The sequence below is a fragment of the Rhinatrema bivittatum genome, chromosome 3, assembly GCF_901001135.1.
Source record: "Rhinatrema bivittatum chromosome 3, aRhiBiv1.1, whole genome shotgun sequence".
In the NCBI taxonomy this organism is placed as follows: domain Eukaryota; kingdom Metazoa; phylum Chordata; class Amphibia; order Gymnophiona; family Rhinatrematidae; genus Rhinatrema; species Rhinatrema bivittatum.
Window position 1 is genome coordinate 346,265,786 of NC_042617.1, and position 18,679 is coordinate 346,284,464.

Sequence of the window (18,679 nt, forward strand, 5' to 3'; positions counted from 1 at the left end):
CAGAACTTAATAATGCGTTGATTAACTAATATATATTTTCTCTTATTAGTTTTAAATGTACAACTTTGTAACTTCATTATGTGTCTCCTAATCTTTGTATTTTTTGAAGAGTAAATCAATTGTTTACTGGTTTCACTCCACTCATTATTTTATAGACCTCTGTCATATCTCCCTTCAGCCATCTCTTCTCCAAGCTGAAGAGCTCTGATCACTTTAGCCTTTCCACATATGGGGAATTGTTCCATTCCTTTTATCATTTTGGTTGTCCTTTTCTGCTATATTGTTTTTGAGACCCAATACTCAAGATGAGTTGCACCATCATGATATTCTCTGCTTTATTCTCCATTCCATTCCTAATAATTCCTAGAATTATATTTGCTTTCTTGGCTGCTGCTGCACACTAAGCAGAAGATAATGATGATGCCTAGATCCTTTTCCTGATTGATTGACTTCTAATTTGGAATCTTGCGTTTTATAGCTATAATTTGGATTACTCTTCCCTAAGTGCATCACTTTGCACTTGTCCACATTAAATTTCATTTGCCATTGAATGCCCAGTCTCCCAGTTTTCAAGGTTCTCTTGCAATTTCTCACAATCCTCTTGTGATTTAACAACTTTGAGCAATTTTGTGTCTTCAGCAAATTTGATCACTTCACTTGTTCCCATTTCCAGGACATTTATAAATATGTTAGAAAGCAGTGGTCCCAGAACAGATCCCTAGGGAACTTCACCTTTCTCCATTGAGAAAATTGACCATTTAGCTCTACCCTCTGTTTTCTATCTTTTAACCAGTTCCCAGTCCACAATAGGATACTGCCCCCTATCCCATGTCTTTTTAATTTCCTAAGAAGCCTGTCATGATGCACTTTGTCAAGTGCGTTCTGGAAATCTAGATAGAATATATAAACCGGCTCACTTTTATCCACATGTTTGTTTACACCCTCAATGGTCTCTGTCAGATTGCATTTCACAGCACTTTCGGCTGGGGTCTTCTTTGCTAGGGTGGGGGCCAGTATCTCTCTTATCAGCTGCTTTAGCTATAAACTGTCAGGAAGAGAGAGTTCTGTGGGGACAACATGACTTTGGGGTATCGAAGTAGGGGAGGAAATGGTGGCTGACATGGTGCTGCTCATGCTTACTCTACTCTATGGGATGTCAACTCTTTCCTGCGCTACATCCCCACTGTGGCTCTGCCTCTGGCATTCCTGTTCACACACACCCTAATTGCCAGTATCTCCTTCATGAGTGTGAGGCGCTGGGACTGGAGGTCGAGAACTGTGGATCACAAAGCGTGGCAAGCATGTAAGCATCGTTTTCTGTCACAGGTTCCAGTCTCACTTGTTCCTGCTGCTGCTGCAAGGAGTCCACAAACTGCAACACCTCTGTTTCCATTCCTTTTTACTCATGGAAACCCTCTAACTCTTCCTCCAGAATATTTACTATAAGGATAACCCTGCCCAGGGTGGCACTGCTGGAACTCAGATCCTCCATGTCATCCTTGAAAAGCTTCAGGGCTTGTATCAGCTATATCCTCACTACCCAATCATGATGCCCCAGGGGACGATCCACACCTATCTCTGTTTCCAAAGGCAGATCACAAAGGGGTGTCTGCTGCTCCACTAACATCTGCAGCATCAGATAGTTGGAATTTCAGTGGGTGCCAAGATCTTGAGTCGGATGCTCATGAGGCATCCTGAATTCTTCCGGCTTCTCACGGAGATGCTGCCTCCCCCTTTCACACTTCAATGGAAATGCCCTGCTATTTTCTTGCAACTATCAGGACCTTTTTAGGACTGGAATCCTGTGTTTCTTGGGCCCTAATGTATCTTTCACTGCCAGATGCAACAAGTGTGCAAAGCAACTGATCCCTTGAAAGCCTCCATCTTCCATTGTCCTTATCATATTTGCACCACTGTCACAAATAAACCTGCTTGAGTGGTAGATACAGGAAAACTCATATTTATTTATTTATTTGTCGCGTTTTATATACAGTCATTCGGTTTCGCCATCATGGTTTACAAAATTCGATAACAAAATTTGTTAGGAAAAAGATTAGTAGAGGCATTAAGAAAGAATCCGGAAATCAGATTATCAGTTTTTCCAGTTATTCCAGTTATACACAAGATTCAAAATAAAACAACCTGTTGAGAGAATAACAATCTGTTAAAAAAGGTTAGTAGAGGCATTGTACACAGATTCGAGTTATCAAATTGGAGGGGATAACTATATGGAGCTTCATAGCCTGCGCCCTGGAGAGGCCAATACAGTCTGCCCAAAAGGGAGCAGTACTGAATGGCCTGTGACATACAGCACCGATTGACCAGAGGAAGGCAGCATAGAGAAGCCTGAGGGAGGCACTGACAAGGGGCCAGATGGAATGGCCACAGAGGCCATGGAGACGCCAGTGAGAGGGGCTACAGAGAAGCCGGATGGAGGCACTGCCATGGACAGCCCAGACAGCGATGCAGCTGAGAGCCCATCATTCTTCTGGGACTCCTCTGTGAGCTCTTGCCACTCAGGATCTGTGTTTGCTTCATCCCCTTTGCAGCTTTCAGCCCCGTCTGGAGTGGAGTCTCTCTGAAATGTACCACAGGTGACTCTCTCAGCTGCTATACTCCCTCCACGCTCTCCGTGGCATCTCTCTTGGGGGATTACCACAGCCCCTCTCTCTGGACTTTCTGTGACCCTGTTTCTTGGTTCATGGCAGCATCTCCAACTGTTATACTGCCCCCCCCCCCCCCCCCAGCTCCTTGAGCATATTGCCACAGTTTGCATAGCATCTCTGCAGCAATTCCTGTATTTCAGCTACTGTCTGTATCCATTCATCTTTCTGGGCATCTGGGAGTGGGTTCCCTGGCCTTACTAGCCTGGCTGGCTTTTCTGGCCTGGCTGGCTCCCTGCCCTGAAATTGTGAACTCCCATACAGAATTCCTGAAAAATCGGGGGACCCCTTGTTTTTTGAGATCATGCTGATTGTATACTGTGGAGCTGCTGTTTTTTGAATAAAGAACTTTTGGATGTATAAACCTTTTGAATCTGGGACTGTATCACCTTGATCCAGCATTTGTTTTGTTATACCTGACTTTTCTAGCTGCCACACCTTCAGGCTCAGGTTCACCCTCTTATCCAGCTCTCGAGAGTGGGGGAACTCCCATCATGCAGAAGAACATTGTTGCTTACTTTTCCCAAGCAGTCTGGCTTTTCTCCCTTCACCTATAGTGCAGTATACCCACTGGCTCCAGACTAGGTTTTCCGCAGTACTGCCCAGGCCTCTGGCAGATGCAGTCTCTATAAGGACCACACCCTGTTTCTGCATAGTTTCTTTATAACACTATTTTCTCTTTTTTTTTTTTTTCTGTACAAAGGTAGAAAAAGAAAAACCTCCTGCATGTCCAGTGCTAACTACACTGAGGACAAGCCCTAATACAGGTAGAGCTTGTCTTCTTAACCTACTAACAGGCCAATACAGTAAGGAGCGGTAGGAAGAGGTGCGTTACGGCCGGGCGCACCCGCTTTTGCCGCACGCACAGTTCGGATCACCTACCGCTCGATACTGTATTGAAATAACATGCAAATGCAAGCTGCGTCCGTGAAGCGTTAGGCCCGTGCAATCCATTTTACTGTATAGAGCGCTATACAGTATCCTGGGTGCGCTGGTACCTGTCATTTCAAATGATGTTTGAAATGACAGGTACCAGGGGGGATTGCGAGTCCTCTCCCCCCCCCCCGAAGCAAGGCAGGGCGAAAATTAAAACAAAAGTGAATAAAGTGTAATAAAAGTAAACTTACTGCATGTGAATTTTCTTTGAACAGTCCTCTCTCTCTCTCCTCCTCCCGAGGCGCGTACTGCAGCTCCCCTGCCTCCCGGGAGGAGCCGGCGCAAAAGCGGCTTCCGGCGGCTTCCGCTTTCTCCACCGGCTCCCTCTGCCTGGATGCATGCACGCCCGCCGGCGAAGGTGAGTGAATGAATGCACGCCCACCGGCTCCCACCGCGTACGGGCGTGCATTCATTCACTTTCGCCCGTATGCTTTCGCCCACCGGCTGCCCCCAGGAGGCAGGGGAGCCGCAGTGCGCGCCTCGGGAGGAGGGGAGAGAGGACTGTTCAAAGAAAATTCACATGCAGTAAGTTTACTTTTATTACACTTTATTTACTTTTGTTTTAATGACATGTCGAGCCAATTTTCGCCCTGCGCCTTGCTTCGGGGGGGGGGGGGGATTTTGACCGGAGCCTGCCTATTGCTGTCACACCACACTAACGCCAGGGTAACGGTCCCGGGGGGTGAGGGGGTCGTTTGCCCATGAAATTTCGTGTCTCTGACCCGACGCTCCACACTAACGCAGGGGTAAGGGTAGGTGGTAAGTTAGCAGGTTAAACGCGCGGCGAAACTACAGGTTAAAAAGGAGATAATCGGGGCGCACATTGCTGTATGGAAGGGAATAGCTAATCGGAGCGTTTACATCTCATATACATGCTGCGGGCGGAAAGGGTTACCCGTTGATTTAAAGAAGCGGTAAGGATGAGTTTAAAGGGGTAGTGAATCGCGGGTTGGACTTACGCGGCCAAATTGTGAGTTAGAAGCGGGTTAGAAGCAGGGAAACCGCGGCAGCGCTTTACTGTATCGGCCTGTAAAAAATAAAAGCTAAACCTGACTTCCTTCAAGGCTCCAACAGACCACTCTCTGTTTTAAAGGTGGTTTCAGCTTTTTTTTTTTTTTTTTTTCTATTTTTCTTGGGTGTTCTTCTTTCAGTGCTCTGCAGTCCTTGCAGCATTTTTCTTCTGTCCAACCCCCTTCTTTAGGCAGGGTTTCCACAAACTTATCTTTCTCTTTTTTTGCTTTTCTTCTGTGCTCTTGTACATAAGAACATAAGAAATTGCCATGCTGGGTCAGACCAAGGGTCCATCAAGCCCAGCATCCTGTTTCCAACAGCGGCCAAACCAGGCCACAAGAACCTGGCAATTGCCCAAACACTAAGTAGATCCTATGCTACTGATGCAATTAATAGCAGTGGCTATTCCCTAAGTAAAATTGATTAATAGCCATTAATGGACTTCTCCTCCAAGAACTTATCCAAACCTTTTTTGAACTCAGCTACACTAACTGCACTAACCACATCCTCTGGCAACAAATTCCAGAGCTGTATTGTGCATTGAGTGAAAAAGAATTTTCTCCGATTAGTCTTAAATGTGCTACTTGCTAACTTCATGGAATGCCCCCTAGTCCTTCTATTATTTGAAAGTGTAAATAACAGAGTCAGATCTAGTCGTTCAAGACCTTTCATGATTTTAAAGACTTCTATCATATCTCCCCTCAGCCGTCTCTTCTCTAAGCTGAACAACCCTAACTTTTTTGGCAGGCCAGACACCACAAATGTTTTCACTTTTCACTTTTCTCCCCTGGAAACTTGTTTGTTTTTTGTGTGTTGTTTTTTTCTTGTGACAAGCTTAGAAAAAATCCCTGACCTGACACCATATGTGAGGATGGCAGAGCAAAACTTCACTGTTTGGAGCCAGGACGTATGCTACCTCCAACTTTTCTTCTTACAACTTAACTTCTATTAACAGCAAATAACATAATAGTAGACTGTCTTTGTAGTGTACTGTCAATACCTTCAAGTTAGGTCAGATATATTTACAGGAGCTGCCTTCTGGAGATGTAGGGGCCTCCTGATCCCAGCTGGGCTTATAAACTTATTCCCCTCCAAGCAGAGTCCTGCCCACAGAGTTCTCTCCTTCTGTAGGGGATAAGGGAGACCAAGCTGAATGCCTGGTCCTGTACATGCAAAAAGAGGGAAACAGGGTCACTTCATCACAGGCTCTTTCAGTGTGTGCAAACATGTTTAACACACAAACAAACATGGAAACAAAAATAAATATTAGTTTTGAAAAAACTTAATTTTTGTTGGTGGTAAAGCTCCATATTTGCCTTCAAAAATGTAAAAGTAGGGTTCCCCCCCCCCCCCCAAACTACTATTTATTTTTATTTCCATGTTTATGTGACTGTTTGGTATAATTATTATTATTTATTTATTTATTTATTTTACATTTTTATATACCGAAATTCATGTAGCAAAAGTTACATATCAATTCAGTTTACATTATAACATTAAACAGGCAAGACAGAGTGCAATTACATCGAACAGGAAGATAAACTTGGATCAAGTAACTGGGGATTAAAGAACAAGAAGATACATTATTTATTGTAATACTCGAAAGGACCTGGCTAAATATACAGTAGACACGTTACAAGGTGCACATATTTGGGAAGATTTAGAGTAAAATTACTGGTATGTATAGAAGGCTTGTTCGAATAGCCAAGTTTTGAGTCTCTTTTTAAAGGCGATAGGGCAAGGTTCTTATGTGGTGTGGTGTGTTTGCTCTTTATTATACACACACACAGACCATGTACAGAGTGTCTGTGCACTGTTGACTAACTCCTTTTGTACTCACAAAAAAACTGTTAGAAATAGATCCAAGAAGGCAGGCAAGGCTGTGCTTCTCTTTAATTTGTGTGCTATCCTCCTTGTACTGCACTGTGCTAAGTCAGAGAGACAACAGTCAATGGCACTGCTTCAGTCTCTACTCCAGTGTACGCCTACTCTGCCGCCAGTGAATACAGAAAGCAGTTCTACTGCCTCCATCTTTCTGTCATACTGAGAGGCCACTGACTGCAGCAGAGATCAGAAAAATTCATTTGCCAATGTTAATGCCTACTTTTAAAAACTTTTTTTTAACTGAGAGCTTCTGAAGAGATCCTTCTCTGCAAAATCCAACAGAGCAAATGGTTTCTTTGTATATGCTCAGATCTTTTAGTGAGAGTACGTCAATGTCACATGATCTAAATGGCAGCTATAGGCTAGGTAAAAAGATGCTTCACCGTGATTTGTCCTCAGTCTAATCTCCTTGCTAACTTGTCCCGCCTCAGCTATAATAAGACTGTCTCACTGGCAAGCGTGGTTTCTATAGTTACCAGTTAGTCCCTGCCTGCACATGCTGTTTGATCAGTACAACCTTAGGCTTGAATGTGAAATATAAACAAACGAAACAAAAATTTTTATTTAAATTCATGGGCACCTTCCATTTGTTTTGTGGGTCCATGAATAAAATGAAAATTGCTGTCATTCAGTGCAATTTATCCATTTTGTTTCAAACAAATTCACATTCCTAGAAAATATAATAAGAAAATTGGACATTGCAGTTTATTAACTTCCTAAAATAGCTTCATCTTCATCACTGGCTTTGCTTAAGCAGTATTTTGAAGACGTCTTAAATTCCTGAAAATTCTTGTCCCTTGGTTGCCAGATCATATTATATTCTTTTTGTATAAAAGCAAAAAAAGGGGAGGGAACAACTTCCCTCATTTTCTTTGACTTTCTAGATGTTACTGGTATTTGGAAAAACCAGATAAAGTTACTTAAGTTTCAACATTGATTTGTACTTGAACCTGACAGGGCTGGATCATGAAACTTTTTATTCAATATAGAGAACATAAAAACACAAGATTTATAATACTGGGTCAGACCAAAAGTCCATCAAGACCAGAATCTTGTTTTAAACAGCGCCAATCTAGGTCACAAGTACCTGGCGGGATCCCAAAGGGTAGAGAGATTCCATTTTGCTTACCCCAGGAATAAGCAATGGATTTCTGCAACTCAAACTTCAATGATTTATGGATTTTTCTTCCGGGAGCTTGTCCAAACCTTTTTTTCAAATGCAGCTACAAGCTTTCACCATATACTCTGGCAACGAATTCTACAGCTTAATTATGTGTTAAGTAAAACAAAAAAAGATGTTCTATTATTAGTTTTAAACGTACAACTTAGTAACTTCATTGTGTTTCCCCTAGTCTTTGTACTTTTTGGAAGCATAAACAACTGATTCACATTTACTCGTTCCACTCCACTCATTATTTTATAGGTATTTTCCCTTTTTGAATTCCAAGATGTGTATTTTACCAAATATGACCAAGATCACACACAGGAAAAGGAAGCAAATTCTTTTGCTGCATTCTCAAGTATTGCAGCTTGGGGCTATGTTCTGGTTGAATTAGTCTTGCAAATGTGTTATCAAATATCAATCAGTTAGATATATTTTCTTTGATTTCCTGTCCCCCTCCCCAGTTAAGTGCTTTCTTGGGTCCCAGGCTGAGCTCAGTTGGGGAATTGCCAGTAGCATCAATTAGTTTTTTTTAAATAATATCTGCTGCTGTATTACTCACACTTCTAGTCCTAGGAAATGTCATAGGCTTGATTGAACAAAATTTTAATCAGCTTTCTAAACCTAAGAGAGGATATTTCTTTTTTTTTATTTCTTCTGATAGTAAATTCCACAATTTTAGGCCTTGGATCGTAAAAAGCCGCTCACGAGATCCATCAAGTTGTATATGTTTATAAGATAGAACATTTAAAAGTAATTATGTACCTGATCGAAATGGCCAAGTGCAGTAGTTCTCAACAGGTGTTATTGAGAGGTCCTGGGAGGTGTATGTTGCAGCCTGGGTGGGAGGTGTGGCAGCCTGGGTCGGATTTGGATGACTTTTCTTACGTTGGGTCTGATGGGAGGCTAATCTCACTTCCTTCTCCTCTTTCTGGCCCAGTGGGAGGCTGTTTCCTCCTTCACCCGGATCAGAGTGAGACATTGCCAGCTCCTGCTGTTCTGAGCCTGATGGGATGCAAACTTTATCTTCCCCTGCTGAGTCTGGGAGTGATGCTGCTGATGATCTCTTCACCCTATGGAGGGCAGGGGAATGGGGATGCTGGGAAGATGAAGGTGGCGTGGAGAAGGGAGTGTGGGGACTGCTGAACAGAAGGTCGGGGTAGCTGGGCAGGTAGAGAAATGGAAAGAAAAGGGTAGGGAGAGTCAAGCAGGGAAGAGAATGGGGGGGGGGGGGGGGGGGATTGGGAATGCTGGGAAGGGATGTGTGAGCGGATGATTGAAAGAGAGTAATTGGGGAAAAGTGAAGGATGATGGAGGGGGCGTGATGGGGTACAAGAGCCATAATAAGTCAGTTTTGGAAATGTTCATTTCTTCTATCTTTGTACTTTGCTTACTGTAGGAGGGATATGTATTTCTGTTTCTAGCTCTCCAGTTTTGCACTGTATGCAGAGTGGTTGATTTTTTTTGAGGTTTCCATTTTGTTTCTGTATTTGTAATTTGTAGTCTCTTATTCTGTATTTGGATCTGTATGTGTGACTGAGGTGAAGTTTTTTTACTGTTAGGTAGGGATTTGTATCACTCTTTTTCGTTGTGTTTTATTGGTGCTACACTGCTGCCTTTTCATAGGAAGGGCTACTGCTGTTTGAGTTCTTGGAATTAGTGTTGCTGTAGTATGGAAGGTTTGCTACACATGTGCTGAGTGTGATTTTTTTTTTCCAGGTTTTGTATTTTACAATGCGCCTGTTAGTAAGAGAGTTTGTGTTTCTGTTACTGAGATAGTACCAGAATCGGAATATCTTTTTTTTATATAGCGAGTTATATTTGAAATATCCTGGTTCTGTTCTGAATCCATTGTTTGGGGATGGGGACGGGTTCCTATGAATGCAGAGTATATGTTTTACATTTACCCCTGTGATGGTCAAGTGTTCAGTGTGTCTTACCTGTAAGCATTATCTGCCATGTGTGTCACAAAAGAAAAAAGGTTGAGAACCACTGGTCTAGAGGATTGATAATTTCAAATCTGAGTTAAAAGGTAGAGGTCACCATCCTATTAATGCCCTTGAACATAAATAATAGAGCCCTGAACTTGATGCGCCAAGTAATAAGAAGCCAATGGATTGTCTTAGAACTGGAGAAATATGTTGGCACATCAAGGTTCCAGATATAATGTGGGCAGCCGAATTTTGGACATACTGAAGTGCCCGTAAAGTAGCCTGGGGTAACCCAAGAAAAAGGACATTACAGTAATCAAGGGGGGGTCATAACTAAAGAATGGACTATAGTGTTGAGATCTTTCTCTTAGAGACAAGGGCAAACTCTATGAATAAGCTGTAATTTATAGCATGCATTGTGTACCAATCGACAGATTTGGATGCAATGATAAAGTTGTAGACAAAAAACAAACCGGAAGCCGATCAATATTGCTGGGTAGCGAAGAAACGAAAAAGATCGGTGTAACAAGGGATTCTTTATTCGAACTGCCATATGGCACTCCCGTATTCAAACAAATCAGAAAACCTGATTTGACTATGTGCTGCAGTTTCCTGCCGATGCCCACATTGTATGCTAATGCCAGAAGTCTAAGCAGTAAGATTGGAGAATTAGAGTGTATAGCAGTGAATGATGCAGACTTAATTGGCATCTCAGACATTGTGGAAAGAGGATAACCAATGGGATAGTGCTATACCGGAATACAAATTTATATCGCAATGATAGAGAGGAGCATCTTGGTGGTGGGGTGGTGCTTTATGTCCAGGATGGCATAGAGTTGGGACATAAAGCACAGGATAAAGATCCTACATGAGACTAATATACAATCAAATCTCTATGGGTAAAAATTCATTGTGTGTTAGGGAAGAGAATAGTGATAGGAGTATATTACCATCCACCTGGCCAAAATGTTGAGATGGACAGTAAAGTGTTAAGAGAAATTAGGGAAGCTAACCAAACTGGTAGTGCAGTAATAATAGGATATTTTAGTTACCCCAGTAGTGACTGGGTAAGTGAAACATCAGGGCATGCCAGAGAGATAAAGTTCCTGGATGATATAAAAGCAAGTTTGCTTACCGTAAATGGTGTTTCCATAGATAGCAGGATGAATCAGCCATGCTGTCATGGGATCTGTCAATCAGGTCCGGGAAGTGGAGCTTGTCAAAGCAGAGATCAGAGCTTTGCTCTCTGCGGCTGCACGTGTGTTCCCGCGCAGGAAAGTAACGTAATCTCCTCAGTCTGTTATTAAGCCTTAGAGTAGTCGAAGACTTGGTGACTGCCAGGGAGGAGGGTGGGTCAGCATGGCTAATTCATCCTGCTATCTACGGAAACACTGTTTACGGTAAGCAAACTTGCTTTTTCCCATTGATAGCAGGGCGGAATTACCCATGCTGTCATGGGAGTCCCAAGCTCCCGATCACGTTGTTTTTGATATATATGTTTATATGTGATCTTTGACAGTGTGGCAGTCACCGTGGACAGGAGGATAGGGCAAGCAATCCTGCAATCTCTATCTTCGTATCCATGGCTGCTTGTTGATCAAGGCAGTAGTGAGATGTGAAGGTATGGAGCAATGACCATGTAGCTGCCTTGCAAATGTCTATGGGTTGCACATTCCGTAGATATGCCAATGAGGCTGCTACTGCTCTGACTTGGTGAGCTTTCGGCTCTGAATGTAGTTGTAGTTTCTGTTTATGGTAACAGAATTTGGTGCACTGTGCTATCCAGTTGGAGATGGTGCGTTTAGCCACTGGTAATCCAGGTGCCTTTGGGTCAAAGGAGAGAAAGAGTTGAGAAACACGGGAATCTGAGTTTGTCCTTTCTTTGTAGTATGCTAAAGCTCTTTTACAATCTAGTGTGTGCAGTAGTTTTTCCCTATCATTTGCATGAGGTTTAGGGGAAAAAGTGGGTAATTCCATGGTCTGATTGAGGTGGAATTGGGAAACCACTTTTGGTAGGAAGGATGGGTGAGTTCGGAGAACTACCTTTTGGTGATGAAATTGTAAATATGGAGAATAATGGACCAAGGCCTGCAATTCACTAACTCTTCGTGCTGATGTTACTGCAACCAAGAATACCACTTTCCATGTGGGGTATTTAATATGTGCCGAGTCCATGGGTTCAAATGGGGAAAGCATGAGCTGTTCCAGAACTATGTTGAGGTTCCATGGAACTGGAGGCCTAGAGAGCGGAGGACGAAGGTGGGTGAGCCCCTTAATGAAGCGAGATAGTAAGGGGTGATTGGATATAGGAATATTGTTAACTGGTCTATGATATGCCCCTATGGCACTGAGATGAACTCTGATGGATGATGTTGCTAGACCAGCTGTATATAATGTATGAAGATAATCAATGAGCAACTCAGGTGAGCAGTCTAATGGTGGTACACCTTTGGAAGTGCACCAGGTAGAGTAACGTTTCCATTTATAGCTGTAATTTCTCCTTGTTGAAAGTTTCCTGGATTCTAACAAGATGAATTGTGCCGAGGTGGAAACTCCCTGTTCTGTTAGAAGGAGCCTCTCAATCTCCACGCTGTCAAGTGTAGAGATGAGTGTAGCGGATGTAGAAGCGTCCCTTGATCTTGGCAGAGAAGATCCTGGCGATTCGGTAATCGAATTGGATCCATGATGGATAGTCGGAGAAGGAAACTGTACCACGGTTGCCTCGGCTAAGCCGGGGCTATGAGTATCAGTTGAGCTTTGTCTGCTACGCATTTCTGAATTGTCCTTGTTATGAGTGGTATGGGAGGAAAGGCGTATAGGAGGCCTGGCATCCACGGGATGAGGAAGGCATCTTGAGCGATCCTGAATTGGCTTTGTCTTATCGAGCAGAATTTGGGAACTTGAGCATTGATCTCTGTTGCAAAGAGATCTATTGAAGGTGTCCCCACTGCATGAATATGTCTTGGGCTATTTCTGTATTGAGTGCCCATTCGTGAGGATGAAAGATGCGGCTTAGCTTGTCTGCTCTTGTGTTTGCAACTCCTGGTAGGTAAGTTGCCTGGAGATGTAAGACTTGGCTGTTCAAACAAGCATTTCCGGACTCCAATTGATTTAACACCTCAACATCAACACACAAACATCAACTACTCCATTGTTAACTACTTGTAGCTATCGTTAGCCATTATTAACCTGTCCTTTCTCTTCCCTCTTCGCCCAGTTCTATCCACCCTTGTTACATGTAACTGCTTTTTCCGCACCATAGTTCTAGTTTAAGTTTATTATGCACTCCTGTTTTATGTGAACCAGCATGATGTGACTGTTGTCTCGAATGCCGGTATATAAAAAACATAAATAAATAAATAAATGTATGCAATTTCGGTGAGCATGTTCGAAGATTGTCAAGGTCTCATTGCAAAGAGACCATGAACCGGACCCTCCTTGTTTGTTGATGTAAAACATTGCGACTTGATTGTCCGTGTAGATCATGACTCTGCGTCCTTTCAGGTGGTCTTGGAACACTTGTAATGCATTGTAAATCGCTCTGAGTTCCAATAAATTTATTTGCAGGTTCTGTTCCGAGATTGTCCATAACCCTTGTGTTTCGTAAATCTTGAGGTGTGCACCCCAGCCCTTGCAAGACGCATCTGTGGTTAATACTGCGTTGTGAGGATGGGAACTGAACAATGCTCCTTTGGATAGGGTGGAGTTTAGGAGCCACCATGTTAAATCTTTCCTCATTTCGGCGGTCAATGATAACTTCTGTGTCAATGGTTGCCCCATTGCAGGCATCTTATGTGTAGCCTGGTGTTGGGACCCATGAAATTCACCGCTGCCATGTGGCCGAGGACTTCTAAAACCTGTCTCGCTGAAGGTCTCTGAGTATGGTTCAAGGTATGTAACAGAAGACGGAATTGTGATATTCTGTCGCTTGGTAGGTATGCCCTGTTGCACGTAGTGTCCAGGCATGCTCCTATGAACTGTAACTGTTGTGTTGGTTGTAGGTGTGATTTCTGAAAATTGATCACCAATCCTAATTCTTGCAAGCATTGTATCACCCGATGGAGGTGCTCGAGTAAGACGTTTGGAGTTGGGGCGATTATGAGCCAATCGTCTGGATATGGGAAGATGGTTATACCTTGTTGTCTGAGATGAGCCGCCACCACCACTATCATGCATTTGGTGAACACCCTGGGTGCAGCCGATAGTCCAAAGGGGAGAACTTTGTACTGGTAGCGTTGATGCCTGTAGCGAAAGCATAGGTAACGCTACGAGGATGGATGGATTGGAATGTGTGTGTAAGCATCCTTCAGGTCGATGGAACACATCCAATCGATGGTTTGAATCAGAGGAAGGATTGATTTCAACGATACCATTTTGAATTTCTCTTTGGTGAGAAATTTATTCAATTCCCTTAGGTCTAGGATGGGGCGAAGGCCACCTGACTTCTTGGGTATGAGTTAGTATGGGGAATAAAATCCTACTGATTGGGTCCCTGGGTAAATTTGTTGAATTGCCTGTTTGCGAAGCAAAGCAATTTCCTCCCCCAGTTGTGGTTGGAAGTTGTGAACCTTGAAAGTGGAAAGATGAGGTAATATGGGTTTTGTGACAAATTGGAGTTTGGTAGCCATGACGTACTATCTCCAAAACCCATTGATTGGATGTTATTCTCTCCCAGGCTGTCAGGCAGGAATGAATCCTGCCGGGTGGTGCTTGATGTTGTGGTGGTGGCTGAGTAACTAAAAAGATGAAGTCACTTTCACTGTAGTAGCCAGTTGTTGTGCTTGCTGTCTCTGATTACGTGGTTTGCCTCTACGGTGGTTTGAGGTATTCTGTTGTGGAGCAGGACGCTGGTATGCAGGGTAAGTCTGTGTACGAAAGGACTGGTAAGATCTGTAGGGTCTCCTGGCATAGGCTTGCCTACGAGTAGATCCAATATAACGACGTGTGGTCGAATAGTTAGGATGTGATGTTAATGATTGTACTGCTAGAGCTTCTTCCTTTAGTTTACCCAGTGTGTCCTGAAATCGTTCTCCGAACAGGTTATCTCCTGTACATGGGAGGTTCGTTAGTTTCTCGTGCAAATCTTCACGTATGGAACTTGATCGTAACCATGCTAGTCTGCGGGCTGCGATGGCTGTTGCCGATGCCCTAGATGATATTTCATATGCTTCGTAGTTTGACCTCAAAAGGTGACGAAAACACTCTTCCATGTCATGAAGAGGTGGAGGTATCTGATCCGCAGTCGAGGAAAGCATACCTTTTATAGCTTGTATGCACTCATAGGTATTGTACCATGTAGAATTGATGGTGCATAATTCGGGCATTCAAAATGGAGTTATGGTATATTTTCCTGCCAAACTCATCCAAATATTTGTTGTCTTTGCCTGGTGGTTATGAGGAATGTGACTTTGTTTTCTTAAATCTTTGCATCGCCGACTCTACTACAATTGAAGCGTGAGGTAATTGTGGTATAGAGTACGCTGATGTTTTCCTCATACGGAATTTTATGTCCATTTTCCTGGAAACTGCTGAGATTGCGTAAGTTGTTTCCCAGGACTTTTGTAAGACTGAATGCAGGAGCTCTTGTGGTGGAAGAGACGTTGGTTCCCCTGGAGTGTGAAACATTTTTAGGAGACCAAGGGTTTCTGACCTAGTGTCTGTCTCTTTTTGGAGCTCTAGATGCAGTATTTTACCCCATTTTTCCAGAAATTTTGGATATGTGAGGTCTTCTGGAGGGGAATACGGCTCCTGAGGTTGTTCCTGTGGATCCGATGGAAATCCCGTAGATGATGATGGGGATGTTTGCGGTGAAGGAGAATCAAATAATGTATCTCGTTTATAATTTGGTGAAGCTGGTCGGTTTGTTATGGGAGATGTCAGAGGCTCCACCGACTGTTCTCTATTAGTCTGCGTCTTATGTTCCGGAGAACGATTAGCAGCAATTTTAGTCATTTTGAATGATGACTGAAGAGTTTTTCATAAAACCCTGCTAAGGATTGGAACAATTGATAAAATGCCTCTTTTGTACAAGGGGCATTATTGTACGATCATCTGGTTCTTGTGACCCACCTGCTTTAGGGTGCATTGGTGTGTTCTGAGGTAAAGTAGTGTATACTTTATGGTCTTTCCATTTTTCGTCGCATATCATGTCCCTCTAATCCTTTGAAGCTGTAGAAGCAGTAGAGGAAGCAACTTGTATTACCTCTCTGTGAGAGAAGGTATTTGAAGTTGGTATATGAGATGATTTAGAATTCGAAGTGCTTACTTCCCATGTTGCACTCCTCTTTGTCGACTTTTTGTAGTGGGAGTGTCATGAGTGCTTATGATAATAGTGTGACGACAAGTCTGTATGACTTCTCCGTGAAGACGGTGATCGTTTTCTACGTTTTATTGTAAACTCTGTCAAATTATCTCTCGAAGAAAGGGAAGTATTGGAATAAGGTGAGGTTATTGATGGAGAGGCTGAAGAAGATCTTTGAGAAGGTCCACGTCTTCGTTTCAACTCATTTTGTAATGCATGAGATAGGTGCTCGTGTGTCTTATGCGCAGATTTGGATTTATGCGCGGATCTAGACTTGTGCGCATATCTTTCTGTTTCCTTATGTGCAAGAGTGATCGGCGCCGATGGCGCCGGGCGCACAGGTGGTGTCTGCGCCATGCGCGCAGATGTCGACGGCGCCGTGCGCATAGGGTTTCCTTTGGTTGTGCGCATGGACTGCTTTAGCGCCTTGTGCGCCGATGTCCTTGGCACCCTGCACGCAGAAATCTTCTGCGCCGTGCGCGCAGGGTCCTTCGGTGTCGTACGCACAAGTGTCTTCGGTGCCATGCGCATAGAACTGTTGTGCGCCGATACTTCCTCAGGCGCCGAAGTGTTATGTGCCGACACTTTTGTATGCGATTTATCTAACGTTTGGGTACTTGTGACTTGTCTTGGCCACTGTTTGAAACAGGATATTGGGTTTGATGGACCCTTGGAATGACCCAGTATGTTATGTTCTAAAGCTGGTGGAATAGGAGAAGCTGCATAGTGACTGTGGCTATGCCAGCTTGATATTGTCTCACAGAGCAATTAGGCCTGCCTCATTTTTTTTGTGTTCTTTACAATGTGCACTCGCAATGCCTTATGTCCCTGACCATGTCTTGTTATTTTTCAACTGGGTATGTGCAATAAATTACACATGTAACTTTCATGTCAACAAAGTTATGCATGTAATTTGAAAACCAAGAATGGAGGAGCCAGCAACCAGAGCATCATCAGGCCTGGTGGGGTTCACCAGACCTCATCTGCAAAAGAGGAGGCAACAGCATCTTCGACCCTGATCCTGAAAAGTGGCAGCAGTGGCAGATCCGGATGGAGGAGGAGACTATATGGGCCTAACTGGGAAGGAGGGGAGAGAGGGTACAGGACAGTTTGCGGACAGGAGGAGAATGAGATGGGAGAAGGATAATGTAGGTAGAGAGAGAAAACTTGCAGGGTGGGGTGGAGAAGAGTGAGAGGGCTGAATGGGCAGGGGGTAGAATCAGAGTGGGGGTGAGGAGATCAAGGACTGCACTGGGGTTGAGTGGGGTGTGGAGGAGGAGAGATGGGGCTGCACAAGGGAGGAGAATGTGCTGGAAGAAATGCACTCACCATATACTTTTGGCAGTCTCTCTACCCCCCCCCCCCCCCCCACCCAACATACAAAAAAACCGTACAGGATAGGTGTGCATTTTGTCCCTAGCAAGTAAGTTCTGGAAGAATTATTGAACCCCTGCCCAGCATGTCGTGGTGAAGGGTTCCCATTGTGGGTGCACTGGTAATAGGCCTACAGGGCTCTGACTGGAACCTACTTGAAGAGGAGCATGGGAAGAATAATGAAGGGAATGCCTTTAAAAAATGTTAGGTATTGCATGGATTACACCTTTCCAGCCTAGTTTCCATAGTGATATTGGAAGAATTGCTCTCTGGCCTTGACTTACTCAACCCTCAGTGGGTGCTATTGTTCTTCCTTTACTCTCTTTTGAAAGCTTTCATGTAGTCCAGGTGCCAAATACGTTGTCAGGCCATCCGCTCCGGCATGCGTAACTTTAACATTAAAGCATAGCATGTACTAGTATCCTGCTTTTGTGATGGGTGCTAGCTAAATCCTAGATTAAGTGTTTTTGAGTAGTGGATTAGAGATAACCACAACTAGGTGAGTTGTTCATTTGTAACAAGTGAAAGAGAAACACATTTTTTGCTTTTAGGGAATGTTGTCTTTGCATTATCAGCTGAAGTGTTCTTTTTGTTGAGTGGTAAATGGGCGTATTAGGTTTAGAGCAGGGGGTCTCAAACTCCTTGAGGGCTGCAAACTGGCTGGGTTTTCTGGATGTCCCTAAGGAATATGCTTGCAACTGATTTCCATACAGTTTAAGGCAGCGTGCGTACAAATATCTCATGCATATTCATTAAGGAAAAACCTCTTGTTTAGATGATAGCTGAGAGAAGTCAAGCCTTGTGACTTGTCGGATATGATGAAATGTCTTTTCTCCAGACATTTGCGGCACTCACCTGGCAAAGTAGCATCACAGCACCTGATGCCATCACAGTGTGCTATAACCACACAGAAACTTACTTCACTTAAAACAGTAGACAAGAAAGTGAAACACATCAAGTTTTTCTCGCATTTTAAAATTAAAATCTGAATGTTTTCAGGGATCCAGAACATTTTGGAAGTGTGATAACACACCCCAGGGAAATGCATTTCCCCAGATGCTCCGTCTTTGACAGCTTGGTTTACAATATTTTCAGAGCATATGTTTAAAATATTTTTAATGCATGGTGCGTTCCTGCCTGCTTATGCTCTAGGGTGTCATCCTACACAAGTGAATCTTGTCATGTTGAACTGTCATCCATTTCTTTAACTAGTCTGAATGTCTTCAGTGACAGGTGTTAGGGATAATGAAGCTTCCAGCTCACGCAGACTTTTTTTTTTCTCCTTTCTGTTAATTGCATTTTATATACTTTCTGGCACCCTATTCCTAGTATGTCAGTAATGAGTGAAAATGAAAAGAGATTTCACTTCATGTTTCAATTGTGGCTTCCATGGGGGAAGATCTGACAGGTTGAATTT

The 18,679-nt window shown here is 43.4% G+C and overlaps 1 protein-coding gene across 1 annotated transcript in view; it reads left to right on the plus strand.

The window, feature by feature from the left end:
- GPR63 (G protein-coupled receptor 63) overlaps positions 1 to 18,679 on the plus strand; it is a 113,857-nt gene that overhangs the window by 77,676 nt on the left and 17,502 nt on the right. The gene's annotated exons all lie outside the window — the stretch shown is intronic.